A 12763-nucleotide genomic window follows, 5' to 3' on the forward strand; every position below is an offset into this window, starting at 1 on the left:
GGGTGCCTTTAGTCCCAGCTACTCAGGAGGCTGAGGCAGAAGAATGGCATGAACCCGGGAGGTGGAGGTTGTAGTGAGCCAAGATCGTGCCACTGCACTCCAGCCTGGGTGACAGAGAGAGACTCCATCTCAAAAAAACAAAAATATGTTCAAAATAAGTTGGGAGAGCTTCCCAATAGTTGAACATGTGGAGGTCCCTGGAGGGTGGCATGGAAGCTCTCTGCCCCTTCCCCCATACTCACCCCATGCATCGCTTCATCTGGATCCTTTGTAATATCCTTTATAATGAGCTGGTGAGCATTAGTCTTCTGCAGGTCAGAAATGTTCCCAGATGCTGTGGTCATTTCAGTTTGATTTCATTGGAGATACTCTGACTTGATGATGACATTAACATCACTGAATCCTTCAAGGAATTTGTTGAATTGCTCAAAAAGGTAGAGGAAGAGAAGATGACGATAGCACACATGCTAGTGATTTTCTCACCAGACCCCTGGGAAGCTTCCAGAAGGAGCAAATAGGCTTCATGGAGGCTGTGTGAGGACGTGGTGAGAAGATGGCCATCTGCAAACCAGGAGGATGCTCTCACCAGACACCAGTCTGCTGGTGCCCAGCCTCCAAAACTGTGCAAAATAAATGTTTGTTGTTTACATCCTAAATAAATAAGTAAATAACAAAATAAGTTGGGCAATCATTTAAAAAAAAATACCTGGCTATGGCTGGGTGCAGTGGCTCAGGCCTATAATCCTAGCACTTTGGGAGGCTAAAGGAGGAGGATTGCTTGAGGCCAGGAGTTCAAGACCAACTCAATATTTAAAAAACAAAAACGAAAAAAATGTGGGGCAATAGTCTTGTTTTCTAGTAGAGTCTTTTTGCAAATAGTGCTGTGATGCTATCCATGTTCTTGAGTCTATGGGGAAAAAAAAAAGATCGGCCCTGACCCTGTTTGATACAGATGAAAATCAATTTCCTATTTGGAAATCTTACTTATATCAGCTACAACAGGAAGCCCCTCATCCTCGAAGGATTATCTGTACTTTCAAGGGAGAAAACAGCCCAAAGTATCATGGAAGAGAGTTTCACGGCATGATCTCTGGAGAAGCAGCTGACCAGCTCTTGAGTGTGGCTGAGGGAGATACATCATGGGGACAGGCAGCAACAGCCAGGGCCCTACACTTTAGCTTTCAGATTGGGAAGTCAAACAAGAAACTTCAGGTTCTAGTGCGATGGAAATCACTTTGCTGGGAAGAAACACTGTGTGTCCATCCACAGTCTGGTAACTGATGGCTTGATTACTCTCTATATTGAAACAAGGCAGCAGAATACATTGCCAAGATGATGATAAGCCCAGTTTATGAGCACATAGGATGCACAACCTTAAACAGAGAGTCTGCTTGCAAAAAATATATGCCAGTCCTGAAAGAGACACGTGGTGAGATTCTATAGGCCAGGATGAGGTGTCAGAGAAAAGGGTGACATCACTCGTTAGGAGAGCAACTCTGAAAGAAAACAAGCAAATTCCAAAATAAGAAAAGGTTCACAATTTCAAGGTCCATGCATCGAGAGGCCCACGCTGGCATGAATACTGTGCCATCCTCATGTATGGTCTCATTGCTCAGGGAGTGAACTGTGTGGATTGATTTCAGTGTTCACAAGCAGTGACCCAACATGGTCCCAAATGACTGGAAGCCAGGCTTGAGGCATGCCAACGTGTCCAGCTGTGACCTTACAATGCTTGTCAAAAGCACACACTGCTAAGCAGCCAAGGGTGGCAGACATGTGCAACAGGGAGATTGAGTCTGAAAGCCCAATTCTGAAGGGCCATACCATGTATCAGGATTTAGTGACTTAACTGATGTCAAGACAGCTTTTGACAGATGGTGAGAAAGCAGCTATTTCTGTGAACACATACGAAGATATCAACATTATCACTGGAACTCCGAAACTGCACTTCAGGGATTTGCCAGTTTCACTAATTACGCATGATATCTACCGTAAGTTTATAGAATCTGCCAAAACTACGGATCCTAGTAATTGGAAACCCTTCATGAAGCATTGAAACTACTGGCACCTGCTCACTGTGAAACCCTCTGATCCCTGATGGCGTGTCTAAAGAGAATGACGCTCCATGAAAACGAGAATCTTATGAATGCGGAGAACCCTGGAATTGTCTTTGGCCCATCCCTTCTGAGACCTCCAGAACAAAAAGCCATGCCCGCACTGAACGATATAAAATATCAGAGACTGGTGGTGGAGCTGCCTATCAAAAACAGTGACATTTTACTTTAAATTTTACATTTGAGGGGAAAATGAATGTTTTACAGATGAAGGCATGTTTTATAGTAATTTAATTGGCTCCTATAGCTGAATTATTTCTTGATTAGAGATTCGGGCATATAACCAGATTAAAATGAAGGAACTTTCTGTTGTTTAACTGTCTTACACAACAGTGAACACACACTTTCTGGTGCTAGCAATGCTGGGTGTTTATCACATTAAGAAAAACTCAAGCTACTGCATGATTAGCCCCCATCTGGCAGAAACTCCATACAGAAGACACAAAAAACCTGCCCCAGCACAGCCTCTGTGTCCTGCGTAATCTGTGGTGGTAATCCAGCATGTTTCAGAATAAGCCTGTTGTGACTTTGCTTTAGGATCTGTGTCATTGGTTTCTGATGCTTGTACAAACATGCACACCAAAATGGATAAAACGGTACCTCTGGCTGTTATGTTACCAGACTATATCATATGCCTATTTTTTGCAAATGACTTCTGGTTTCTCTTAGCTCCTCTCTAACACAGCACTTTTTTTTTTTAATTTTTTTATTTTTTTTGAGATGGAGTCTTGCTCTGTCGCGCAGGCTAGAGTGCAGTGGTGCGATCTCGGCTCACTGCAACCTCCACCTCCCAGGTTCAAGCAATTCTCCTGCCTCAGCCTCCTGGGTAGCTGGGATTACAGGCACCCACCACCGTGGCTGACTAATTTTTGTATTTTTAGCAGGAACGAGGTTCCACCATCTTGGCCAGGCTGGTCTCAAACTCCTGACCTCATGATCCATATGACTCCGCCTCCCAAACTGCTAGGATTACAGGCATGAGCCACCACACCCGGCCTAACATAGCACTTTCTTTCCACCACCAGCAAAAGCAAAATGTGTTTTCAGATTTGTTACTTTAATAAGTTATCCATACCAATAAAAAATGTACAACACAGAAAAAAAAAGATTAAGATTCTTTGTTAGTGGAGAGGGAGCAACTGGACCCTGGTTATGAAGCCATGGCTCCAAACCACTTGGTACTTTCTCCAGCAGAATCAGAGGATGGAGGGCAAAGGAAAGGCTTGTGAGGACACACACTGGCCACGTATGTGTCAAACGCTGAGGACAGCAGGGAAGGTGGCTTTTTATTGGTGTTTTTTGAGATTCTGGGAGTTTATTGGTCACGTTTCATTCCTTAGGGAAACCATTCTGGAATTTCATCATGAAAGACAAACAGAAAGCCATTTGGTTGCTTCAGATCTCTTCCTTGGGTCCCCCCTCTTACTCTTGTCAAGTGCCATGTACATGATAAGCACTGGGGATTCAGCTGTGAGTATGCACATCCCTACCTTTAACCCAGGGGATGGGGCACATGGGGAAAGGGAAAACCATCAGTTATAATATTGTGGTACACCATAGCACCTACGGTATTGAAGGTCATTTTCTCATACTTCCTTCATTTTCTCTTTGACATGGCTCCTGACCAGACTTATTGGGGTGCTGCTGATGGTGACAATGTCCCATCTGGAGCAGCCACTGCGAGGACATCGGCTGTAGCAGGTGTTGAAGGGCATGGCAGGTGCTGCATGCTCTGTGGAGCCAGCAGGAGCTGGGGCAGGTGAGGGCCCCACTCCTTACTAAGTTGGCAGGGCAGGAGCACATGCTCCCGGGCACAGCCATAGCCACCCAGCAGCAGCTCAGACCCCGGCATCCCTGCTCTCTCAGTGGCCTAGGAAGCCCCCTGCCCCTGCAGGCTTGAAAGTGCCTGCTCCCACTCCCAGGCCTTTCCCCACTTCTGGCACCTGCTCTGGGGTGAGCAAAGTTGTGGCCGAGCCTCGGCACTGTCGCAACCCAGCTGGGTGTGCACGCACTCAGAGTGGCACTGACACACTAGCCTCCTGCCATCTCAGCCACCTCCAGACTTTGGGCACCAATGAGCATGGGATGGGGCTGGGGCACTGAGGGCAGCTCAGTGTGGACCTGCAGGCACCCATTGTGACAGACAGCCTGGGTGCTGCAATGGCATGTTGATGACTGCAGGAAGCAGACAGATTCCTAGGTAGGAAGGGGTAGGTCCCTGGTGAAACCTCTCCTTCAAGCCAGGAATGGCCTGAAGCCTGGGGGCTGGGCTGCCAGTTCCAGGTGAAATTAGTGGCCCAGAGTGAGAACTTCATTGGTGACCATTCGTCCAATCAGATGTTGCTTTTTCCAGGCCTGCCTGTGGCCACCCATGGACCAATCAGCACACGCTTCCTCCATTCTGAGCACATAAAAACCCCAGACTCAGCCAGGCTCACACACTCACTGGGACGATCTGCCTATGGAAATGGGCTACCCACCATGGGTCTCCTCTCCACTGAGAGCTGGACACTAGTCTGGATAACCTGCCTACAGAAAGGGGCTACCCAGTGCGGGTCTCCTCTCTGCTGAAAGCTGGACGCTCATTGGAACGACCTGCCTGTGTAAAGGAGCTACCCACTGTGGGTCTCCTCTCTGTTGAGAGCTGGACACTCATTGGGACAACCTGCCTGCATAAAGGAGCTGCCTACTGTGGGTCTCCTGTCTGTTGAGAGGTGGACACTCATTGAGACAACCTGCCTGTGTAAAGGAGCTACCCACTGCAGAGTCTCCTCTCCACTGAGATCTGGACACTCATCAGGGCAACCTGCCTGCAGAAATAAGCTACCAACTTCAGGTCTCCTGAGAGCTGTTCTGTTGCTCAATGAAAATCCTCTCCACCTTGCTCACCCTCCAGTTGTCTGCATACCCCATTCTTCCTGGACGTGGGACAAGAACTTGGGACCTGCTGAATGGTGGAACTAAAAGAGCTGTAACACAAACAGGCTGAAACATACCCCCCTGCCCACTTCTCACCATGTTGCAGGTGATGAGAAGGAGAGAAGGGCTGCTGCCCTTCAGGGAGCCCAGACCTAGCGGCTCCCCAAGCCAGGGCTGTGACACCTCTTTGGGGCTCTGTGGTTCCTGGCATCTCTAAGCTTCCAGGTGCCACTGCATTCCCCTTGTCCAGATGCGGGTGCCCTCAGTGGAAGCCGCTCATGTTACATCTGATCCAGCCGCAGCCTTTCATAGAGCCAGCATCTGTGCTGGTGCCTCTTGCTGCCTGCCCCACTGCAGCAGCTGGCATGCCTGGCTATGTGCAGTGGCCGGACCTTGCGCTTGCTCGCTCACACACCCCTCACCACTCTGTGCCTGGCTTGCCCTTGGCAGGCATGTGATCCTGGCTGGTAGTTTGGCTGAGCAAAGCCTGCTTGGCCAAGTGGGTGGAATAAGCCCAGGAGGCCTAAACAAAACTTGGGCAAAGGTGTCACTGGCCTCAGAGGTTTCTGGCTAGAAAAACAATACCTTAAGGATCCTATGACACTGCCATGGCCTGCTGTGCTTCTGTTCCAGGGGCATATACAGATTCCAGTGATCTGTGGCACCACAGAAAGCCTACTTTCCATGGTGTATATGTGCCACATTTTCTTTATCCAGTCTACCGCTGATGGACATTTAGGCTGATTTCATGTCTTTGCTATTGTGAATACAATGCAGCTATAAAAAGAATGAGATCTTATCCTTTGGAGGACATAGATGAGCTGGAGGCCATTATCCTTAGGAAACTAACACAGGCACAGAAAACCAAATACCACATGTTCTCACATAGAAGTGGGAGCTAAATGGTGAGAACACATGGATGCAAAGAGGGAAACAACAGACACTGGGGCCTCCTGGAGTGTGGAGGGTGGGAGGAGGGAGAGGAGCAGGAAAAATAACTATTGGGCACTAGGCTTAGCACCTGGGTAACAAAATGATTGGTAAAACAAACCCTTGTGACTCGAGTTTATCTGTATAACAAACCTGCACATCTACCCCTGAACCTAAAATAAAAGTTAAGGAAAAAAAAAGAAGGCTGGGCACGGTGGCTCATGCCTATAATCCCAGCACTTTGGGAGGCTGGGGCAGGCAGATCACTTGAGGCCAGGAGTTCAAGACCAGCCTGGCCAAATGATGAAACCCCCCATCTCTACCAAAAATACAAAAATTAGCCAGCTGTGGTGGTGGATGCCTGCAATCCCAGCTACTTGGGTGGCTGAGGCAGAAGACTCGCTTGAACCCAGGAGGCAGAGGTTGCAGTGAGCTGAGATTGTGCCACTGCACTCCAGCCTGGGCAAGACAGTGAGACTCCATCTCAAATTAAAAAAAAAAAAAAAAGAAAGAAAAAAGAAAGCCTACTCTCTTCAGTGTCCCTGTCCCATGACAGATCTTTGTTATAAGCTCCTGAGAAGGCCTCCCATGGGCAGCACGTCCGGCAGTCTCTCCTTCCCTCTGGCCCTGTGCTGTCTCAGGGACAATGGCCACATCTCTGCAAGAAGCTGTGGCTTGGGGAGAAAGAGTAACCCTTGCTGCCAATTCAAGCCCCTACTATGCAGCAAGATGTTGGCCAGGTGCTTTCTGACAAAATCCTTTATGCCCTCCTGGCACTATGAGGGAGGTTTTAATACCCCCACTTATTAATGAGAACATGGAGAATTTGAGTGTTTATAAACTTTTCCCAAGTTTTCATAACTACTAAGTGGCATAAAGATAAAATTCCAAACCAAGTTTACTTAATTCAAAGGAAATAATTAGAAAAACCTAAGTCTAGACTGGACTGTGAATGATGCCTGTGATCTAGGTTTACATACAAATGGAATTAAAGGCATTATACATTTTCCTTTTTCTGTTTTTGTTTTTGTTTTGAGACGGAGTTTCACTTTTGTTGCCCAGGCTGGAGTGCACTGGCGCAGTCTCGGCTCACCGCAACCTCCGCCTCCCGGGTTCAAGTGATTGATTCTCCTGTCTCAGCCTCACGAGTAGCTGGGATTACAGGCACCTGCCACCACGCCGGCTAATTTTTGTATTTTTAGTAGAGACAGGGTTTCATCATGTTGGTCAGGCTGGTCTCGAACTCCTGACCTCAGGTGATCCGCCCGCCGCGGCCTCCTAAAGTGCTGAGATTAGAGGCGTGAACCACTGAGCCCAGAACATTTTCCTTTTTCTACAAATATGGGAACAATCCTCTTATTTCACGCACACCTTGGTGACTCTCAGGAGGCGACCTAAAGGGGATAGAAAGCAGGGACAGTCCTCTGGGGGCAGGTGCCCTCATTCTGCTCCATGTAGTGACAAGGTCTCCTTGACATGTCATTTCCCAAGAATTTGCATGCCACACACATTCGCATATTCCCGCGCCTACCTGTTGCACAGAAGACTAGCGTTAGCTTTCACTGCTGGGAGGGTTGCCTTTGAAACATTTTCCCCAAAGTGACCTCTAGCAAAGTCATTCGAATCTCCTCTCTTGGGTTCTTGTCACTCTGCTCCAGGAAGGGGGAACGGCCAAAATTTACTGCACTGAATCCTGACCACCTGGGAAGGAAGAAGAACTACAGCCTTCTTTAACACCCCAGGCTAATTAAAAAGGAATTGCCATTTGGACCTGGGGGAAATAAGTTGAAGGGGAGGTGATTGGGTTTTAGGTAAACTCTGTACTTAAAACACAATCCTTCACTCCCTCTACTTTTTCTTTAGATGAAACCAGATTTCATCTTGCCAGATATTTGAGGATATTCAGATCAGGTGAGTCAAAGCCATTTGCAAATGTTATTATCTCTTGTATAAAAGTAGGACAAAATGAGAGTATCATCTTCAAATCTGCAAATGAACCCAGGTCACCTAGATCTTCAGCAGAAATCAGTAAACCCATAAACCCATGACTGCTCATGACAATCAGTTTCTTTTTTGTTTTGAAACTGGCAGTGGCTTTCATTCTCTATAGAGCTTTAGTCCTGCATTGGACTTTTTTCCTGATACTTCAGAGATCATCCTGGGAAATAAAGCTGCCATGCCTTACCTATGGGCAAGGAGTCAGACCCCGGATTCTGACTTCCTGAGAATGATGGAAATTTGGATCCTTTTTGCTCTTCATGGATCTTATCCTGCCTGCACGCAGCAAGACAATGATCAAATTTTCAGGTGGAACTAGAGCTCCAAGGAGTCCGGCGGCTGGGAAAGGGATGCATCCCACTGGCCCCAACCCTATTCCAACTCCTTTCCTGGCTCTAATGCCCAGGTTCTGGGATTTGCAACACATACCTCACCCTGTGGCCCCCCAGCCTCTCAGGATGCCCCTCTCTTTTGGCCTGGCCTGACCTGGCCTGGTTCTTCTCTACTACTTTGGGATATTTACCAAGTTTTCCATTCTTACAAGTCTAGCGCTGCTGCAGATAGTCTGACTCTCTGGCTACAGCTCGAGAAAGGTTCTCACCCACCCACACAACTGCTGGGTGACCTGAATGCACCCGAGTTCAGGTAACATGCCAGAGATGGAGAGACAATTAGTTAGCTGCAGGACTGTATTAATCAGTCTCTCCAGATGCAGTCAAGGCACAGAGCCAAGGGGAGTTAGCCCTTTTTGATTGTTTGCATCTGAATTAAAGTAGTCGCTCCTTTCATCAATAGCAATTAATATTTCCTGAGTGCTTCTCAGTAGCACGGCATTGCATTAAGTCTTCCTAGGGCTTTTCACAACATAGAGGATGTGAAATTTCTGGTCTTGATGAGCATATAATAATAAGCAAGACATGACAATTAATTAGCAAATATTTACAGAGTGTGTATTTAGCCTAGCCATTTCACTGGAAGCTTATACACCACAACTCAATAATCATAGAAGGGACCCTCAAATAGGTGGAGGCTGTCTCCAAAGCCCCGAGCTTCACAAAGGCGTGAGAGAGTTTGCTCTCACACTCTGGCCCCAGGCACCGCCAATGGTTTCCAACCATAAGCAGCACCTTCCTCTCAGGGAGTGCCTGGAAATGTGTGGCAGCATTTGTTATCTGCCTTAGGCTACAAACTGGCATTTACTTTGTGCAGTACAGGGATGCTGATGTTTGACAATGTGCCAGACAGTCCTTCACAACCGAGAACTTTCCCACTCAAAATGCCTGTAGAACTCCTGTTGAAAGCTGACAGAGTAAAAGCTATGAAAATATTCAGAGGATTGAGGAGTCCTCTGGCGATTTTCCTCCCCCAGAGTTTGAGAAATCCTCTTTTGGAGGGGGAATGACGTTTGGAGGGGTGAGGGCCAGGTTAGCCCAAACTCTCCAGGAGCCTGACTGCTTTAGGCATCAGAGAGTAAGCCTCAGTGGTTTGTTCTGCTAACAAGTCCAGAAGATCATATTTTTCACTGTTATGGCTGAGTTACCTCTTTTGGAAGAAGTTAAGCAAGATTCTCAGTTTAGAATATTATTTGGTCCTTGTTTTCAACTCAACAGTCACATCACAGTGTGTCTTTCAGGGTAATGTTTCTTAATAATTGCGACCAATTAAAAAAAGAAACAAGGAACATGAAGTATAAACGGACTAGTGCCCTGTAGTAAAATGTTCATCGGAGACCCCGTAGCCACCTGAGCCCCAAGCTTCCCACAATGGTCTGTGTTATGGCCGAGCTGCCCGCAGATTTGCAGCAAGAGGCCAGTGAGGGGCAGCCTGAAACCACAGAAAGCAGTGGAACAGGTCAGGCGCGGTGGCTCATGCCTGTAATCCCAGCACTTTGGGAGGCCACGGTGGGCAGATCACCTGACGTCAGGGGTTTGAGACCCGCCTGGCCCACATGGTGAAATCTTGTCTCTACTTAAAAAAAAAAAAAAAAAATTAGCTGGATGCTGTGACGGGCGCCTGTAGTCCCAGCTACTCAGGAGGCTGAGGCAGGAGAATCACTTCAAGCTGGGAGGTGGAGCTTGCAGTGAGCCAAGATCGCACCACTGAACCAGCCTGGGTGACAGAGCAAGACCCTGTCTCAAAAAAAAAAAAAAAAAAAAGAAGTGGAACAAGCTGTGGCCAACCTGGGGCAGGCAGTCAGAGAGAGTAGCAGGGACGGAAAGGAGAATGACACCCAGCAGAAGCAGAATGTAGACGAGCCAGCCTGAATCTGCAAGAGGGGGCAGGGCATGTGGGGTAAGGCACCAGAGTTCCAACCCACTTGCAGCAATGCTCTTCGGAACCAGACTGAAGCGTGGCATTGGAGAGCGGCATCTGGCTCTGAGGAAGCCACTGACGCCTTCGGGAAGGTGAGCCGTCTTCGTTCACTCACAAGAACAATTAAGGCACAATTTCTTTTTTAATTAATTAATTAATAATTTTGAGACAGGGTCTCACTCTGTCACCCATGCTGAACTACAGTGGTGCCATCCTGGCTTACTCCAGCCTCAACCTCCTGGCTCAAGTGATCCTCCTGCCTCAGCCTCTCGAATAGCTAGAACTGCAAGCATGCATCATGACAGTGGCTAATTTTAAATTTTTTTGTAGAGAGCGAGTTTCCTTATGTTGCCTAGGCTGGCCTCAAATTCCTGGGCTCAAGTGATCCTCCCACCTTGGCTTCTCAAAGTGTTTGGATTACAAGTGTGAGCCACGGCGCCTGGCCTCGGGGGTTTCCTTGATCACTTATTACCACTTCTATTTTCTAAGAGATCCTTTTGTACATACAGCCTAAGACAGCATCAGTCCTTTTTCGCAGTGGTGATGTTATGGGCTCATATGTACCCTAAGTAATTACTCACTATTACTCCTTCTTCGAAAGAAGGAGGAAACTACATTGCTGTTTCTTAAACAGCAGCCTTCCCTGTTAGATATTTGTGGAGTATTATTTCTCCCCAGGTGTATTACCTTACATTAACCTATACACTTATGCTAGGATTACATTATCCTAAATCAAAAGTACATTTTTTATATAAAATATTTTCAACTTACCATGGGTTTACCTGGATGTAATCTCATGGTAAGTGGAGGAGCTACCGAATACGTATTGCTTTTGCACCACTGTAAAGCTGAAACTCGTAAGTCAAACCATAGCAAATCAGGGACTATCTGTGTTAAATCTAATCTCATTCACTTCATTTCCTCACTAAATTTGCCAGATCAAACTACAATTTAATCCGTGTTCTTCTGTCTCCCTCCATCTCTTTCTTCCTTCCTCCTTCCTTCCCTTCCTTCCTTTCTTTTTCTTTGTCTTTTCTAATTTAGTAGTACAAATCATTTTCCTCTTTCTCGTTAGTAGATAAATTGTGGTGGATAGAGTGTAAACAGTGTTACACTCCATACCTCCCCCTTCCGAGAGCATTAATAATCAGTGCTTACTGTTGTCAATCTGATTGTCAACAGTTTGCATTTGTCATGAGGGTTGGCAGTAATGGCTGTGGATTTGGCTTTACTGGAGGGGAATTAGTTGTGGAGTCCTGATAAGATAAGTAAGCAACAAAGAGGAAGGGACCCCAGGTGGAGAAGGGCCCTAGCTGGGGAAGAACAATGAACAATTGCTCTAAGAAACAGCTAATCACAACTCCTGGGTACAATGATCTCCTTCTATGGGCACAACGACCTCTTTCTGCAGGTAGCCCCTCCAGTGCGACCCTATAAAACTTCCCTCCAGCCTCTGCCTCTTTGCAGACAGCCCCTTCTCTGCTGTGCTGCCTGTTGCTTTCTTGCAACATATTTTCATACTTTCTCTAATAAATCTGCCTTTCTTTACCTACAACGGTCTTGGTAAATTCCTTCACCACCCTTGCCACTGGCCCCAGCTAGTCCCTGTGACATTAGTGTCATATATTGAACTCTTAACTGTTGAAGTAATTGTTTTCCTTTGCAGATTGACCTGGCTTTCCTGCTCATAGTTGGCTATTGGACAGTCAGCAACCTTGCACTTCCTTTTCTCTGTAACGTAGGCATTGATAGGAGGGGACTCGTATCCAATCATACTTGTATGTGCACACTACACTCTTATCCCACCGTTACTTCTCCAGGCTACACCATGATGGCAGCTGGGAAGAGCAGCGCTCCATGGTTGGCCACTTGATTCTGGGTCAAGACTCCTGCCTTCTAGTCCCACTTAGTTACAGCTTTGGCTGGCGCAGGACGCCCAGCCTCTCTCTATCTTGGTGTTCTCTGTCTGTAAGATGGAGAGCACCTCACAAGATGTGGGGTGTGTGGGAACAAGCCAACATCTGGGGTATTTTTAAGAGGCTGGGATTTTAAATAGAAATAAATAAATAAGGCTTCAAAAGTCAAATCCTAAAAAAGACCATAACAAGAAGAGATCACCTGTATAACTGGGATTGCAGGGCTTGAAGCAGAGAACACAGGATTCAGGTAAGTTGGCTCTCAGTTGTATCTTTGAGGTATGACTGGGTCCTCATGCAGCTCAAAAGTTGGGGAACTAGGTGTGGGTCCATACACACGAGTGCAGCCAGCACCATCTCCAGCACCTTTTAGTTTCACATCCTCCCATACTGCACGGATGCATATGACTTTGGAAGAGATGCTGGGTTCTAGGGATAATCCCAGAATCAGGTAAGTCTGGGCTACACTGAGTATCCAAGTTCATTTTTCAATCATTCATGTCAGAGAAACTGATGAAACTCTGTCATTTTCAAAACAGGAAGTGACTTCCCCAGGATCACACAGTTACAACA

At 46.9% G+C, this 12763-nt stretch overlaps 1 pseudogene; it reads left to right on the top strand.

Annotated features, from left to right (window-relative positions):
- Positions 1-909: 909 nt before the first annotated feature.
- On the top strand, positions 910-3126 carry LOC100969323 (N-chimaerin-like; annotated as a pseudogene).
- Positions 3127-12763: the final 9637 nt, after the last annotated feature.

This window comes from Pan paniscus, chromosome 3 (genome assembly GCF_029289425.2).
Source record: "Pan paniscus chromosome 3, NHGRI_mPanPan1-v2.0_pri, whole genome shotgun sequence".
Classification (NCBI taxonomy): Eukaryota; Metazoa; Chordata; class Mammalia; order Primates; family Hominidae; genus Pan; species Pan paniscus.